Source organism: Helicoverpa armigera, chromosome 6 (genome assembly GCF_030705265.1).
Source record: "Helicoverpa armigera isolate CAAS_96S chromosome 6, ASM3070526v1, whole genome shotgun sequence".
Taxonomy (NCBI): domain Eukaryota; kingdom Metazoa; phylum Arthropoda; class Insecta; order Lepidoptera; family Noctuidae; genus Helicoverpa; species Helicoverpa armigera.
In genome coordinates this window covers 5,589,514-5,607,692 of record NC_087125.1, presented here as the reverse complement: position 1 = coordinate 5,607,692, position 18,179 = coordinate 5,589,514, and the positions used below count along the sequence as shown (strand labels likewise).

At 36.6% G+C, this 18,179-nt stretch overlaps 1 protein-coding gene across 3 annotated transcripts in view; it reads right to left on the bottom strand.

The window, feature by feature from the left end:
* Positions 1-18,179, bottom strand: part of LOC110371972 (uncharacterized) — a 112,193-nt gene that overhangs the window by 51,280 nt on the left and 42,734 nt on the right. For 2 of the 3 annotated variants that reach the window (XM_049852201.2, XM_049852203.2), the window contains exons 3-4: positions 8,288-8,337; positions 1,792-1,850 (exon numbers count right to left, since the gene is read on the bottom strand). The gene's annotated coding sequence lies outside the window, so the exon portion shown is untranslated. The remainder of the gene's footprint in view (positions 1-1,791; positions 1,851-8,287; positions 8,338-18,179) is intronic. The other variant, XM_049852202.2, reaches the window with a different exon arrangement.

Sequence of the window (18,179 nt, the reverse complement as noted above, 5' to 3'; positions counted from 1 at the left end):
GGTACTAGCCAGTTCCTTTCATTCATTAAACATATTATATCATTCCAAACACACATGACATTGTTTTTCATTATTTTTGGTTAATTAATTAAACCCGGAAATTGAATCACGCAAATAGTTTTAATTACATTACCTGTGTCATGTTGCTAAATATATTCGGGCGTTCATTCACAAAGTTAGCATGGCTGACCGGAGTTACGTGCGAAGGGGTAGCAATATGAACTTTTAAGTGGATTACAAGCGATATTAGTCGTGAGCATTCACTTTGTCATGTAGTATGGCGTAAAACGCGAGTGATAATTTGGAGGAGCACGCGATGCCGCCATTACCCCCCTTGCACTGGTACACGTAGCTCCGCTTTCATGAATTGTATAGTAGGAAAAGATTTGAGTGAACACGTGACAGTGTTTTGTTGTCATAAGGAGACAAGGAAATGCCGTGATTTTGCGAAATTCCATGAATTTACGTTGGGTGTTTAATTTTTGCAACACAAGAGTTTTTACTTTAGATTTTATTTCTTGGACAGAAACATACCTACCGATTGTTTTTAGTAGGTAACAACAATATGTTAACAAATGTGAACGTATAGATAGTTCATTCCGATTCCTATAAGTAAACTATCACCACACCAACACGTGTCCTAAGCTATAAGTCAGACATGCATAGAGTATGTTCACATAGACATCGAAGCATACGGCTCATATGTCTAGATGTGCCAGTAATCGGAGAGGCGGCGAGGTGCACACGAGCGGCGCGACATGTTCACACGACTGCGGCTGAAGCGGAAATTGTTTTCCAATTGCCGCTATTGGCTGGTAATGATTTTACGTAATCTTGCGGCGCAAATATCCGCAATCAGCTTCAATACATAAGCTGCTTTGTTGTTATATCAGTGTTTAAATAAGTTGTAAGCGTCTTACTCGGCGTTTAGATTTCTTCAAAGTTTAACCCAAGGGTTTTCAGAATTTATAATAGGTAAACATTATATACCTATACGTTGATATAACGTAGCCTACGTTGTATATAAATCAAGACGATTTTTTCTTACTGAGGCAAAATTTTAGTCACAAATATGTAGTTTCAGCGTATAAATACCAATTTCGACCTTAACTCAATTAAGTGGTTGTTATGTCGGATAACCAATATCATATCGTATTACACATTATTTCGGGATATTTCACACAATTTTCCCGCCACAACATGTTTAAACAACAAATATTATCGCGTGCTGTTTTCGTTATGGCTTATTTTACGATACAGTTTATTACTGTGCTACTTTCAGATAGTAATATAACTTCGAATTTTGACGATAACGAAACATGTATTCACAAAGCGTATTCTATTTCGCTGGCAGAATACATAAAAACTAGCAATATGAAACGCAGAAAATAAAAGTGCTTATGTATAAAAGCATAGAAGTATAAGTAAGTAAAGTATAAGTAAGTCGTAAAATGCTGATTCCGTTTTTGTATGCGGAATAAAATTGCAAAAATCTTATGCAAATGCGTGTTCAGTGAGTGTCGAGGGCCGGCGCCGGTCCTCGGCTTTGATACCGTATCTCGTAACCCTAGCAACTGATAAGCGTACCTTTAAACTTTACCTATTTTATTTTGCTCGAGTTACCGTTTATGCTTACCTTGGGATAGCATACCCGTCTTATTTCGTTTCACACTCAATTTCACCGGCGTTATATTGTGCTTGTATTGTAAACCGAGCGCGTAGGAAAGCGTAATATTATGTTTATGCTACGTAATAAGCATTACTGTGAGAAAATATTAAATGTTGACTTACCTGGACATTCGATCGGGGGGTCTGATGTGCTGTTTTTTAGTTTGGATCATTCCAGATACCTGAAACAAATACATTTTCGCTATTTATTGTTTTAGAAAAACATTTATTATAATTTTTCGGCAAACGGGTAGAAAAATAAAGTTTTGTATTTACTTAACAAGGCTGACTATGCCTTTTGGCTCGCTCCAGTTATTGTAACGGGTAATCGTAACGAATCTCATGCAAGAATGGAGGACACAAAGTCTTACATGGAAGTTATGAATATTCATACACATCCATCACAACTTCACATATCCTAAGACGACTTTACTGAACCAAATATTCCAAATTCAAACTCTGTCCGGTCGTCGAAGTGATCATACACTCTTGAAGCTGCCGTAAGCTGGCTGGATTAGATAGGCACGTTACGTGAGAACTACCTACGTGGATGTTCGAAGGATACTCTATTACAAGTATATTATGGCAGAGAGCGCTCGACTTCAACTGCTCGTGTCCCGCTAACACCGATCCAGATGACCCAAATGGAGCACCGACCCGTTTGCGGATCACTTCACTAACTAACTCTTGGAACAAAAACGAAACAGACCCACCGACAGATTAATATATGGGCTAGCGGTCCCGGCACTAAAGCAATTGACAATTAAGACCAGTTCGGAATCTATATGACTCTTTCGAATATAGCTAGGTATTGTATTGGTACTGTATCACTATCATCCGTCATTCAAAATCGCTGGTTTTCGCGTCACACCTGTGGCTGTAGTAAATATTTTTATAGCCCACAAAATATACCACACAATATGCTTTGAACGTTCCGCTTTGTCAAACTCGACATTATTATATTGAGGTTTGCATTTGACATGCTTCATGTAGGTATACAAACTGTATTTGTGTTTGTAAATGAATTTCAGTAGCTACAATTACTATAAGCCTATTTCGTTTTTGGCCTAATCGAAACAATGTCAGTTGAATGCAATGCATGTTGCGTTGGTTGCGCAAATCATTTACTCTGAATCCTAAAGAAGAACATGACAAAACTAAGGGACTTATAAGTTTTGCACTTTGATTTTATGAGAAACTCTTTCGTTGAAATTCCCATGCATCGATATCGACAATAACGTTGGCGTGAAATTGTTAATTACGACGAGCTATTTAATAAAAAATTACAGTCAAGAGGGAAGTTAACGAAAAATTCAATAAAACTTCGCTCTTGCGAAAAAATGGTCTTTTCCCATTTTTATTGTCAGAAATACGTTTGTTCCGATACAGAGTTATGAAGGAGAACGGAATGTAGATAATTTACAGCGGCAGTCGGAACAAAGGAATCTCCGGCACGCGACCTACATCCTGTGCCACTATTCGATATCAACTTACTGTAAAGTAACATCCTCCATACTACCTTATCGATAACAAATCGATTACCTTTACACAGGTTCTTATGTGCGTTTAAAGTAGCACTTTATTTATCAAAATACACAGAGCCGCATGAATTCAACCGCACCTAAATGCAGTACAATGCAGCGACCACGAATTGATTGCACATTCTAAGTGTGGTGCCATCACTGACTGTAGGCAGAGCGCTGAACAGCGCACAACACTATAATGCCCTCACCGCATCCCACATAATATCCTGGTGTGCAGTGCCCCAGTTAGCCAGCGACAATGGAGAGAGCTATTAGAGCCGTCCATGTGTGTTAACCAGTTTAGTTCTTCTTGCTTGTTTTTTAACGTTGAATGGCCTGAAAAACAGAACGAGACGGGCAATCGGGTCGGGTTGGATACAATAAAAGTCCGCTGAGAACCTGATGTTTATGCGAACGGTCGGTAATACAATTTGCGGTATTGCCGCCTCTCCGATTCCAATATTGAGTCAATACTGCATTATAATTTACTTTAATTAAGTAGGTTAACGTGTGCAGGAATAACCAATCATTAACTCTTCTGAAAATAATACTTTAGGACTCATTTCTTATTTGTCATGTGTGTTCGATGTATCTAATAAACATAAGCACATATATATCGACCTATTTAGATAATATTAATAATGTTTAACATTGTTCTAGCGAGTTCATGCGAAATGCTAACTTTGGAAATGCAGACAGTAAGCCTTATATTTAAGACAAGTTCACATTAAAACTCTAGTTAAAATTAAAATTCATTGTTAATAGCCCATGCAAGACTAACGCCACTAATTAAACTAATTGCATGATAGGTAGCAGTTGTTTATTAATTGATAGGCTCGCTTAATAGGATTAATTTGGAGCTTCATAAATCAATACGAGATTGACTGCAGCAATAACTACCTGATAATAATACTGTTTCGTAGTTTATATTTACGTCGGCTTTAAGATACACGTTAACTAAACAGTTTACGTAGATAAACATAATAGTTGCAGAGCACAATATTCGAAACACGATAATGTCTGGGAACTAAATTGACTCCAAATTATTCGCAGAGAGATAAGACCCGTTTAAGTTTTTGTGCCTTTTAGGTTTTAAAATTTTAACAATACCACAGTCACAAACATTCTCAGGCTTCTTTTTATCAAGGCTTGTTTTGTTCGTTTTCGTGTTAACTACAAACGACATTTTTATTTTGATTATATTCGTGGCTGGCAGCGGTGGCAGTGCAGCGGTTGCATAAAGTGCATCGTTTATAAAATGTAACAATGAACAATATTCAGGAGGCAGGCGGTGAGCCTCTTATCGAGGCGGGCCGCGGCGAGGCGCCTCCGCCCACAATCTGATTGCGGCCCGTGTCAACAGTGCTGAAATAACTGGCGCCGTTTTACAAATCATTTCAAGACTCTTCAGGAAAAATTGAGACCCTCCTTAAATATTTAGTTTAAGCATTTCAATATTTTTCTATCGGAAGCGGAAAACAGCTTACTTAGAACGACGACGTTAATGGGATTTTAAAGACCCCATTATGGGGTTTAATCGTGCTTTTGAATATTTTTTTATTAACTTTATATTAACAAGTTAACTCCTTTTATAAATTTTATCAGAAACTCGAAATGTAGTTGGAAGTCGGCGACTTTTATCAGATGGTGGAGCGCCGTTACAGACGAAAACTTATTTGCCTTAACCGAAGAACAAGTTTCCTATTTCAGTGGTATTTCATTTCGATAAAAAGAAAATTTAATTTTGTTTAAGCGATAAAAACGTCCTCATAGTTTATCTACACTTTTCTTGAGTGAGGACTGAACCGGGAACAAAGTTAATATTAGTAGACACCTACTTTTGTCGAGATTACATTTCTTTTGAGAATAAGCTTATACTGCTCGGTCATAAAGTAGGTCATTTGTTTCAAAGGCGGCACGTAAACTGTGATAGTAAAAGTTTTTTATGGCTCGATTACTGTGAAGACGCCATGCCAGCCAGTTACAATGCCGATAGTGGCTGTGTTTACAGTTTCAGTATCGCCACGGGCATTGCTTCATTTTTAACACTTTCATTTTTAGTTATTTCTAGCTTATTTCGGCCGATTGAGATGCAAAACAAAATATTACCGGAAGATTATCTTATAACAAAACCTAAATAGGTATCTATAAATTGACTTTTAAAGTTCCGTCTAAACAAACTGCAAAGGCATAGCGACTAAATCCTACTAGTTACTTTTATACATCTCGTTAAAAAGTCCATTATTGACGTGGAAGCAAAGTTGTTTCAGGAGCGAAGGTAAACAGTGGCATTGTGTCGCTCGAAAAGCAGACATCAAAAGGCGTGTATCAAAGACGAGTGTTGCCACATAGAGGGATGCGCGTCAGGGTGGCCCCCTTCAATATGTGAGGGCGCTGCCAGCTAGTTCGAATTTTACATGTAAACTACTCCACGGGAGACAGAATGGCAAAGCATGTTTTTGTAACAAACATGCTTCCAAAATATATTACGTGAGTATTATACAGAACTCGGCACACTTACCGCCGTATTATCTGAAATTCAAAACAACGAACATGAAAGCGTACCCACCCTAGTTATGAACGTGGCTGTTTCACATGATAATAAATCTTTTTCCTTTCAGTATATTAGCTAGAAATGCATTAAAGACAATACCCTAGACAAAGAAACTTCTGGAACGACTTATTGCAAGAATCCTCAACTATATAAGTTTTGCGGAACACAAGACGAGAAGCGGAATGCTTGTAAGGAGTTTTGCGAACGATCGAGACCTTTTAAGAGAATTAACACGGGCGTCTTATTCGAATTAATGAAAGCAAGATGCGGAGTAAGTAACCACATAAATTAAAGAGAGTGAATATCTAAGTGATAGATAACGTTTAGTGATTCGGCAATAGGGAGACTTCGGAGCACGACGGTAACGAATAGGACGAATATATCTTCGGAACTGTTCCCCAATAAAACAATAAAAGTAATTTAATTAAAGAACAAGTTTACTTTTCCCAAGGCCCATTTTCTACGAGTGTGTAGGAATTATTGGACTTAAATAAGTCGTATATTGAATAAATAAAAGGGCTTGAGAGCTCCGCTGGGGAAAAAATGTAGAAGTCGAGTAATTTACTGTGAATAATAAACGAAGAATTTCCCCTAAATTGGCGGAAGAGGAGACGTCGAGCCGAGGGCCCCATCAGACTTATGGGAATATAAAATATATCAATTAAAGACTTTCTCTGCGGATAGCGTAATATAAGAAACTCCCAGTTGTGCACTTGAGGAAAACGTGTCCATAAAATGCGTGAGTGTGACATGTGCGACACATGCAAGTTGTCTTATGTAACATGTGAGAACGGATGGAAACATTAACAAAGCTTCCCGATATAGATCAAGTTTGTTTTCAAATCGCCAACGCAAAAGAAAGTCCGTTTCTCAGTGAAAGCGGACTGCAAATAAATCTTGTCTCGGAAGACAATGCATGCATTGTTCGCTGTAAATTGGTTCAAATAATTTACCTATAACACAGTTTGAACTTTGCCACGATGGAGATAAAATTCTTTAAATTGCTTGTTCTGTCTATTGCACTATTGTGAAAAACTTTCCTTGTGTTTCCTGATAACATTTGTATTCAGACTCTGTCATTCCTTTGTAATGTAAATTTTTGTATTGAGATCACGTCTATTCAAGTTTAAATATATGTATCATCTTTTTCTATCATTCAGTTAACTATTGTTTTGATTTAATGTACATAGCATCATATCTACTTATGTATTTTGTCATCAAATCGGACTTGATAGTGTTACATAAGTTGTGACAAGAGCATCGGCACAACAGTAAGAGTCGCAATAGGACAGAATGCATTGTCAACATATTGATTGAACAATACGAGACTGCAGCATGACCCAGATATAACACGAGCGACCCACAGTGCACTGGTGTTAATGCTGTTAGACTGATGCGGGGTGACTAGCGCCTTGTTATGCAAGATAAACCTGAGCTCAGTGCCCCATGGGCCAGACTAAAAACAAAACCTTCTTATAATTCTCTAAACATCAAGGGAAGAATTTACCTTTATTTGATTTATATGTAGATAGGATTTCAAAATTATAACGTGTAGCTTAATTTTTTGGAAAAAAATATGTTGCCATGATTGTCATGAAGCTGTCCTTCTTACTTTGTGCTATTTCTAAATCTAACCTACAAATCTCAAGTCTCATGCTAGACTTTATTATTTGTTGAGGAAAATAGTTTACCAATTACGGCACGGGGATGTGAAGCCCTATAAAAGTAACAGAACTATCAACAAGGTAACAAATTAATTGTACAGCGTACCTAGATACAGGTTGCTCAATTAACTTCTGTCGTCTAGCTTCTATAATCTTAAGTATGACACCTTACATCAAGCCTTGCAACTTACGTAGATATAAGGTTCGCTGTCGTTAATTAGAGTACAAAGCAACTAGACGATCAAACGTTGCCATGGCAACGACAGATCAGAACCATGTTGTATCCAAAATTAAGTTGAACTGTGCTATTTACAGAAACAAAAACAGTTAGGGAAACTATAACAGAAGTGAGGGATAATCGTAAAGTGTGTATGCGCGTAAAAGAGAACGTTTGTATCATTTGCCAAACCTGGACGTAAACGATGCGCGTCCCCAAACTTTACGATAATTTTATTGGCTATATAAAACATGTGTTACTAATTGATGTTAGGCAATACTTGAATTGGTCCCCATTCTGACTAGATACGTGCTCGAAATAAAAATTAATGAACAAGAAGTAGACACGGTCTTCTTTTCTTCAGTAAACTTTTTTCTACTGAAAAAATATTGCGAGGAAACGTAGATTATGGTAAAAAGGAGGAAATCGCCATTCTTTCTTGAATGAGCAGCAACTATGATGCTAATGCCTTCCTTGGAAAAGAAGAGGCCTTTGTCCATCTATAGGACGTAAATAACCAATGGTATTGTTGTTAATATGAATAGTTAAGCTATTATCATTCTGTAGCATATGTGGATATTTTGCTAGTTTGTTCCACATTTAGGCTTGCTGTTTGAATACAACAGTAAACTAATCTAGATATCATGTTACGAGTACATACCTGGTAACACTAGCGGTTAATGCGGCTGTCCAAAATTATTGGAAAGTGACCTGAAACAACACAGAACTAATTAAAATCAATTAATTGATCTCACTGAATTAATTAAAGAAAACTTGTCATTTGAACATAATAAATTGCACAGCCAATCAAATACACAAACGTATAACTTTCAAACTACCTTAAATAATTTTTCCGATGTGTTTTTAATTGTAGGTGACTTTAATATGAGTGGAATTTCGTGGACTTCATCCATTAATAATTCGCTAAACCCAGTGAACCCTGCCACTAGCGACGAATGTATGCTCGCCGACGAGTTATGCACTCTGGGTCTTCAACAATACAATGGAGTGACTAATAGTTATGGGAAATTGTTGGATTTGGTCCTCTCAAATAAATTAGCCTGTGTTACTGAGTGCATTGACCCGCTAGTCACTATTGATCCCTATCATCCCGCCTTGTTAGTCAATATCGACTTGTTTGAAATACCTTCCTTGGACCATGCACCGCGGCTAAGATATGTTTATAGCAAAGCCGATTTTGTATTAATTAATAAAGAAATTTTGGCAGTCAATTGGGAACAAGAGTTTTCGACTCGATCTCTGGACGGCTCAGTTTCGTACTTTATAGATACTATTAAGGACTTACAAAATAAGTATATACCGCAGAAGCTTGTACGTAATAATACCTACCCCATCTGGTTCAGTAAATCGCTCATTAGAACCATCAAGGAAAAATACAAAAATCTTAAAAAAATCAAGACTTATGGTAATAAATCCGACGAATTAACTTATAAGTACTTACGAGAAAGAGTCAAGACTATGGAAGCCTCATGCTATAACTCTTACCTTAATCAAACTGAAACATCTATTAAAAATAACCCTAAATATTTTTGGACATTTGTTAAAAATCGTTGCAATTCTAACGCTATGCCTAGTACACTAAAATACAATAATGATTTATTACTCACTGGTGATTCCATTTGTGAGGCTTTTTCCTCTTATTTCCTTTCCACTTTTCTCGAGCCCAGTTCTATGAATAGTCCCAACACAGTCCCAGTTTCCTCCACAAACACTACTGTAAGTCCCTCTGATATTTCTAACATTGAAATCAAAATTAATGTTGTGACCGACCTACTCCGCAGTCTAGACCCATCTAAAGGAGCTGGTCCTGATAAAATATCTTCTAAATTTCTTATTGAATGTGCATCTGCGATTGCATTACCTATCTCTATTCTGTTTTCCAAATCCTTATCTCAAGGTGTTGTCCCCAGAATGTGGAAATCTGCGTTTATTACACCGGTCCACAAGAAGGGGTCTAAAACTGAAGTTACTAACTATAGGCCCATATCTAAACTGTGCATTATAGCTAAATTATTTGAGCGTATTATCTATAATCAGTTATACCCTGCTCTTGCGCCTTCGCTTGGCTCCTTCCAGCATGGTTTTTTGAAGGGACGGTCTACAACTACTAATCTCATTTTGTTTAATGATTTTATTACTAAGGCTATGGATGATGGTAGCCAGGTCGATGTGGTTTACACTGATTATAGCAAAGCATTCGATCGTATTGATCATGACACTTTGATCAAGAAGCTAAGCTCTATAGGTATTCGTGGGGACCTGTTAAGGTGGTTTTCCTCATATATTAATAATAGATCGCAGGCTGTAGTGATTAATAATTATATATCTAGTTGGGTGTCAGTGCCTAGCGGAGTGCCTCAAGGTTCGTTACTTGGGCCCTTTTTATTTGTGATCTATGTGAACGATATCGATCTGTGCCTGCAATCATCCAAATTGCTGTGTTTCGCCGATGACATGAAAATCTTTGCCAAAATATCATCGGTTGAAGATGGATTAGCACTTCAGGCTGATCTATACCGTCTTGAAGACTACTGTAGGGCTAATAAACTCGATCTGAATCCATCTAAGTGTTCAGTAATTACTTACACTAGGAAACGTGCCGCTCTAGTCACCACCTACATCTTATCGGGCCAGACTTTGCCAAGGTGCGATACCATTCGTGACTTAGGTGTGTATCAAGATAGTAAATTAGTTTTTGACACCCACATTGACATTATTATCAAAAAAGCCTCTAAATTGCTTGGGTTTATCATGCGTCTCTCTAAGTGCTTTAATAACGCTAAAACACTAAAAATTCTGTACTGCACCTTTGTTAGAAGTCAGCTTGAGTATGCGTCTCAGATATGGAACCCACGTTACCACAAGTACATCGACCGCATAGAAAACATCCAGAGACGCTTCATTAAATATCTTTGTTTTCATCAAAAAATTCCTTATCACTCCATCGATTATCTTCGACTCTGCAAGAAATATCATTTATTACCTCTCAAAGATCGACGTGAGATTGCCGACTTTCTGTACGTATTAAAAATCTTCAATAACTATATTGACAGCCCCGAACTTCTATCTAAATTTCACTTTAATGTACCGCAAAAATTATTCCGCAATAACCCACCCCTAAGTGTGCCTCTAGCATCAACAAATTACAGACAGAATAGTTTTATTATACGAGCGGGTAGACAGTTCAACAATATATGTAAGCAGTATGACTTTGATCCCTTTACGACTAGCGTGGCGTCGGCCAGAAGACGCATTAGCCTAAAGTTTTTTAAGTAGCATTTTGATTGTTTCCCTAGTTTTTAGAAATGTTTATAATATTTTTATTATTTAGTACTTTTTGTTTGTTAACTAAAGGTTTCTAGTTAATACTAATTGATCCTTGCAATTACCTTGTATAATAAGCTGTAATGGCTGTGTAAATATTGATATGCTCACTTCTTAATTGTAAGTCTGTTGCTATACGTGAGGACTTGTAATTGGCTTTCCGTAGTTTAGGTTGGCTTCTATTTTTAGTTAGTTTAAGCTGTAAGTCCTCCAGAGTGTAAAAAATATTTTGTTATTGTCTATTAAGTGTTCTATATTTAAACTGTCGTGGCTATAAACCATCACGCAACGATTTGAATTTGTTTTTCGAATTAGGTATGTGGTCTTTGTTTAGTACAGTTTATGTCTACAGATAAAACAAAAAAGGCCCAATGTAAATAAATAAACACAAATTACATAAAATTATTATAGAGGGAATTCACGTGACCCAAATAAACTTACAGCGTATTACCGTTCATGAATTTGTTATTACGTTCGAACGTTATGTAGTAGATATATAGGCATGAAATAGGCACCTATATAATACAGGTATAGAACAAATAGCCAGCATTGTCATTAGATTGTTTATCTAATCTATTATGTAAATTCGTGACAGTGTATGTTATTCAAAATGTATTTGTTATTATAAATTCACCCATATCTCAGGCATTATACTTTTAACTAATCTCATGAGTTTTTATTTCATTTAATATATTTGTACTTTTACTATAATATTATAACTACTGAATTAATATGTAGCTAAGCCCTTTTTCAGTGTCAAAATTAATGAGACTTAAAAAGACATTAGTTTTAGAAACCTAATTGAAATAGTACTATAACGAGTCCTTGAACTTTTTAATTTAGGTTTACTCAAGGTTCAAAGGATTTAATTATAAAAGTTTCTCTCTATAGTTCTTAGTTTCAATGAATTGCTTTCATTTCTTCCCTTTTGTCTAGCCCGTTATTTCGCATTATTTCAAACCAAATCAAATATAACTTTTTGTGTTTTAGAGCAGAAAATCTTTTAAAACCAGATCTTTTTTCACAATTTACGAAACTCAAAATTTTCTATTTAAAATTTAATTTACAACTTTCTGCACGAGTTAACTCTTTCATATCCGATTTGATGCCTGCAATAATTGAAACGAACGTCGAAAATAAACAAGCGAGACAAAAGAATATACTTTTCTATTGTGTTCAGTAAAGTCCGTTTGTCCCGAATGATAAAATTTTTGGCGACATTTTTTCCCCTTTTTAACACTCTCTGTTCAAATAAAGAAGCAACATAGCGACTAGTCAAACATAGTCACCCGATTCTGTGTGCGTGGAATGAAAAGAATTCTTTGCCGTTCAACGTCGGATTTGTGCCAACGAGAACGTTGATATCAACATAAACAAACAAACTTAACTTTCGTATTCGGGCGTAAAAACTCGGCCAAAGGGTTCACTGACAGGCCCATATTGAGTGTACAGGAACAAATTAGCATTTCACAGACACGCTACAAAATGCCTTTCAGTCGACTTAATGAACGCGGAACATCGTCATTAAACGCCTCAGAGATGTAAACGCACCTTTAACGTGAACCTGCCTTAGCCTAAATTTAGCAATTAGGGGTGCAACTACACTCTGCTACTTGTACACATATTGATTAAGCCGAAGTTTCTGCAGAGTTTCAAGGATTAATGCAGTGCTTAGTCGGTCTATGAACTTAATTGAAGTGGATCTTCGCAATTTATTCCATGATTGAATTCCTTTGCTGTTTATATTTGCAGAAATGGTTACCCTAAAACAAGAATGATTTTTTATATAAAGTATTTTTTTTAAGTTTTTCTAATTCGCATGATCGTACTTAATTGCTTATGTTGGTTAAGTTGAACGTTTGACTGCGTAGTTAATCCACGTACACATAAATATAAAACGAGATCATGGAGTGTAAAGCGAGTTTAGAACGCAATTTCTAGTTTAACTCGGCATCAGTCAGGCCGTGTCGGCGTCGGAGTCGCTAACTCCTACTCCATAAAAAATAATGGCGACCCATTTAGCGTTCCGCCTACGGATTAACGAGTACTTTCTCTATAATTGTTATACTTGACAAATGACCTTAGACTTTTACGCTATACATATATTGTGAGTTTATAAATTATTATTTAGAGAATAGTGAATTAAACTATAGCAAAATGATGACCAATTTATTTATTTAGGTAATAACCATCAATATAGAAATTTATTAAGTCAGTAAACTCGAAAAGAAATGGCTACTTATTTTACAACGAAAACAAAAGTTTTCTGGTAGATAAAACACGAAACAATAACAGTGTTCGTAGAATTATGGTAAAAGCAGGCAGCGCGCTGGGGGGATACCTGAGTGTCGACAGCTAAGGATTTGAGTAGACGTGCGAAATTCCTTAGTGACACTGACGCCTAAAAATACTATAAATATTCTTTCTTATTCCTACAAATAACATTTGAAGAGGAAAAAATATACCTAAATAAACAAACCTTCTATGTAGATGTTTACGTAAATAAGAAACTGTATTCTGCAATCGCGGTCCAAAATAGTTCATTGATATTTTTGTTACGGTCATTGATTTTCCCATCACAGATAGTTCTTCTTAAAACCAGAGGAATGTTGCGTAAATTATCGTTATATTTTACCCGAAATTTATCGGGATGATCTAATAGAAGTAGATACTTATGTACATATAAATAAAGTTGTGTGATAAAGCGGGTGCTATCAAAATGTTCTGACTCCGCGCCAGGATTGGCTTCCGTCTGGCGTAGTGCCAACTTCCTACACCAAGTCTCATGCTACTGGTCTTCGAGCGAGTCAAAATTTCCATGAAATTTACAACGCACTCCGGTTGTTAGAGATGATATCGTCCTTTCACATATAAATGGAGTAGACTGTGCCCTAGCATACTTTGTTCAATTCCATTAGAAAAAATTCTAAACAAAAGTAACATCCAGCTTATATTTTAAAATTACTCGGAAAGTAGTTCCCGAGTAGAGGCTGTTTCGAAGTATAAATTATAATGAGTCCTATTTTGGCTTATTACTTTGAGGGTTTGAAATTCTAAACTTTGACGTACCGTGAACTAGCTTTTATCGTAAGTGCCGCGGGTGAGAGCGAGGGGTGGAAAGGGGAAGGAAGAAATATACATTGATATTTCCAGGGTCCTTTAGCGGCTGTCGCGATCGTAGCTCGAGCCTCCTCGAAGTTCCACTGAGGGGCAGATTGTAATCCTGCTTTGTCAGTCAACCGCGGAGACAGGAAGTGGTCGAGTACTGTTCACGGTAACGCGGGGGGACGCGGAAGTGACGAGAGCACACATCGATTTTACAACAATTACGATATTCATCCAATTAAAACCGTATTAATGACTACCAATTTTCGTTAATTACTGACTTTTTTCATAAGTTGTAATTTAAAGCACATCCTCCAGTTATTGGATTTCAGTATTCTGCCCTACCCATTCCACTCTGCCGACCCCTGACCATAAATCATTGTAAAGCCATTTCCTATTTCTAAAACATGGAGAGTATATTGTGAACCATGCTTTTCTAATACGAACCTAACACGTATTGTATCATAAATAACAAAGTATTTTATTACAGTAAAAATTTAAATGAAAAATATCGTAACAAACTCGAATAACATAAATCATCAAAAGTTTTGAACGCTGGCCATTTTTACGGAGGCGTATTGATAAAGTATGAATAACGTTTCAAATACGGTTTCGTCACAGTAGCTGAATATGGTATGGTATACAAATAGACTTTACAAATAGTTCGTAGTAGTATCCACTGCAAACACGGTCTAACGAGTTAATATTTGTTGTTAGCGAAAAGTTTGCTCTCCACGACGTTACTTAGAATGGCAATGAGCCGAACGGACATGTCACTTTTTATTTGGCCCCGCACTAATGGAGCAAAATGAGCAAAAGCGCCGTACTGTTCAACCAGTTAAGTTAATCCGTACACAAAGTAGTATAGATGGGAAATCCATGGTCCGGAACATTTAATGGGAGTAACAGACTGATTACGTTAACGTGGCGCCTACTAAACTTTTTAGGGATGAGTAAATCTTTCGGCCTTTTTGTTATGCGTATCCACTTTTCTCCACTGAAGGTTATTACTGAACCAACTGGTGTAGTGTGTGTTTAAACTAGTATTAGTTTCGCCTATTATGAAAACAGAGCTAACATAATAACCACTAACATTTTATTACAAGTGTAATATGCGTGTAAATATGCAAATAGCTCATGAATGCTCTGCAAATGACAGCCAATTTCCAAAATAAACAGCGTTATTCAGTAAAGTTAACTTTTACGTCTAGTTCTTTCACTTTTCGAAAGTAATACTTATACGTTTACAGATCGCTTTATCATTCCATAATCATCGCCTTATGTCCTAACATATTTACTCTATTAGGACTTGAAACTAATAAGAAAAATAAATACGAATATATCCAATAAATTAAGTATAGTATACATTTGCATAAATGGATGTAGTTTATGATGTCAATGACCGCTCTATTGCACTAGTTTTCTGCGAAATAAGGATATCGAAAGTTTTTTGCATATATACCAATCCTCTTATGTAATAAATCTTTCCAAATTGAGAAAATAATTTTGTATTATGACAAACTTATTTTATTATGATACGGCGTAATAATAAGGCTGCTAAAAATGTCTAACTGTATGCAAACATTGTAAATGTAGTATACCTACTTTTACATTTATTTTTTTACAGAATTACACAAAAAATCGTACTGGTATCGGGAAAATGCTCTAGAATAGATTTTACTGGTTCGCGGAGTAATAAAGGAAATCCTGGATCGCTATGCGATAATCTGTGAGCGTGGCAAGTGACGTCACGGGGCACGTCCGACAGGACGCAGCTGTCGTGGTCGCGCAGCCCTAGCCTGGGAAAGCGACGCCCTCGCGCGCTCTCACTGAGCGATGGCAGGCCCGCCTCGCCGACATTCACTTCGACATTGAACCGTTCAACGTCAATTATTTATTTTAAACTTGACTTACTTTTATTTTCACTCTGATATGACAATGAAAATTCCATCACACGATACGTATGTAATTCTGAGAACGAGACTTTTTTAATTAGAAGTTGTGGCATTGTTACTTAATTTAATTCTGCTCAGTTGTCCTTGGTGCCGATGTATACATCGAAATATCACTCACATTTCGTGTGTTGTGTATTCCAGTGCATCGCATCGAAACACCGGTCCATGTTGTGCACGATGCGAGTTAATGATGCAGCCGCATCGTACGTACGCCGGAGATCCTAATAATATCTCATTTGTTTTCATCCGTTACTCTGTAGTCTGTAGCCAACCGAAACAGTGGGGCGCCCAGGTAACCAAGCGTCTACATGAAGCAAATAACATTTTCACGTAAACAGAATTGCAGTTAGGTAGTCTCATTTGAAGATACATCACAGGCAAATATCATATATCGTGGGTTTACGAGTATTTGGACACCTTGTTGCAAAGAATAATAAATAAAAATATAATGTAATTTGTTTGTTGTGTTGTATTTATATTTTTGTGTGACAATTTAATACCAGTTTCTGTTTTTTGAAGGAACTCTGTACCTAGAAGGTCTGAAGTATAGTCACTGCGGTGGGTGAGTCTTGCAACACTACGATATACCACAACAGTGCTGAGCCTTGACCCCCTAACAATACACGTTTACATCTCCCTTCTAATGCAGTTGTTGCGAAATAAGAACAGCCCTATCATTCTTCAGGACGTACAGTAGATAAAACATGTAAAATGTCAAAACATTTATTTTCTTGGTGTTTTAGTCGCGATGAACTGAAAACCTACACTAGTCCATGAAGGCTGTTGTCTAGTGCATTGGATAAAAATTAAACTCGAATGTGTAATCGAATGATGGCCAGCATTCGTGTTCGTGACGATATTACACAGCGGGGTAATAAAGCTTTCATTTAGTGCAATTCTCTACACCCAACAATGTAATTGTTATACATACATATGTTTACTTAAGTAAACAGAAGTTAATATACATTAGTAGAACTATATTTATGACTATAAATGTATTCCCAGCGGAGGTTGCGCCATTTTCAGATGCATATTACATGAATCGCACTAATGTTTGCATGTATACTCGTTATAATGCCCTTGGGCGTTTGAACTTGGGTTACTTCAACCGTCTGGCTTCCACATACTGTCATATTTACAGGTTCTATGGGGAGGTAATAGATACTTAATGAAATTGTATCTTGCAAATGTCTGGGTTATTGAGTGAACATCAACTGGATGTATCACTTACAAGTGTAACAGAACTTGATGTGACGTGACTCTCTCTTAAAAGTTATTAGAATTTTTATTTACAAACAATATCTGTCTTCTAATTATAGTATGTGAGTATTTTTCTTTAGTTATTGTACCAACGTAAACAAAACTCTTTGGTCTATCATTAAAATGTTGCCTCGTCAGTATTGCAGCAAACAGGGCGACTGAACGAGAGGAATTTCCTGTACGAGTAAGTACAGAATTATTGGTTTTTCCGTTAACATTTTTGCCAATACCTAGAGCTGGGTGGATGGCAAAAAAACAATCACTTAAAAATAGAGGTTAAACTGATATTCCTCTGTCGAATCCTTTGAAGAGAACTCAACTGCCGTGATTGTAAAACAAATGCGACATTTCTCTTAAAAATATACTCGTATATTGGATTTTAAAACAAAGCGACTGTGCCTTTAAAAACCCATTAAATGTTTGTGACGTCAACAATGTAAATAAAAACGTGTAACAAAGTATCAGTAGAAGTAATTTCGACGAGTGAATGTTTTTATTCGTCCATTCAAATTGCAGCTTGGAATTGTATGCAGCAATTTGCATAAAACTGCTATAAGATTAGTTTTAAAACCAGTATCTACATAGATATTACACATTTGCTGTAATTAAAATCTAAACAAAGATATTAAAAACAATCATCTAAAGAACAACTCGTGATGTCATCTGGTTTTGATGAAGTAAATACAATCCCATGAAAAATGACAAATCCGTCGCATGTCCTCAGCAGCCCCAGGTATCGATCATAAGCAAGTTTAATAAAAAGTGCAGTCGGATAGTATTGGCGTCGGACATATATCCGCGGTATACACCCTGGATCTCAGTAAGCCACTGTGAGCCGCTTTACGGCCAACAAGAAGCTTGTGGATTTCAATTCTCTTTGTCAAGTGG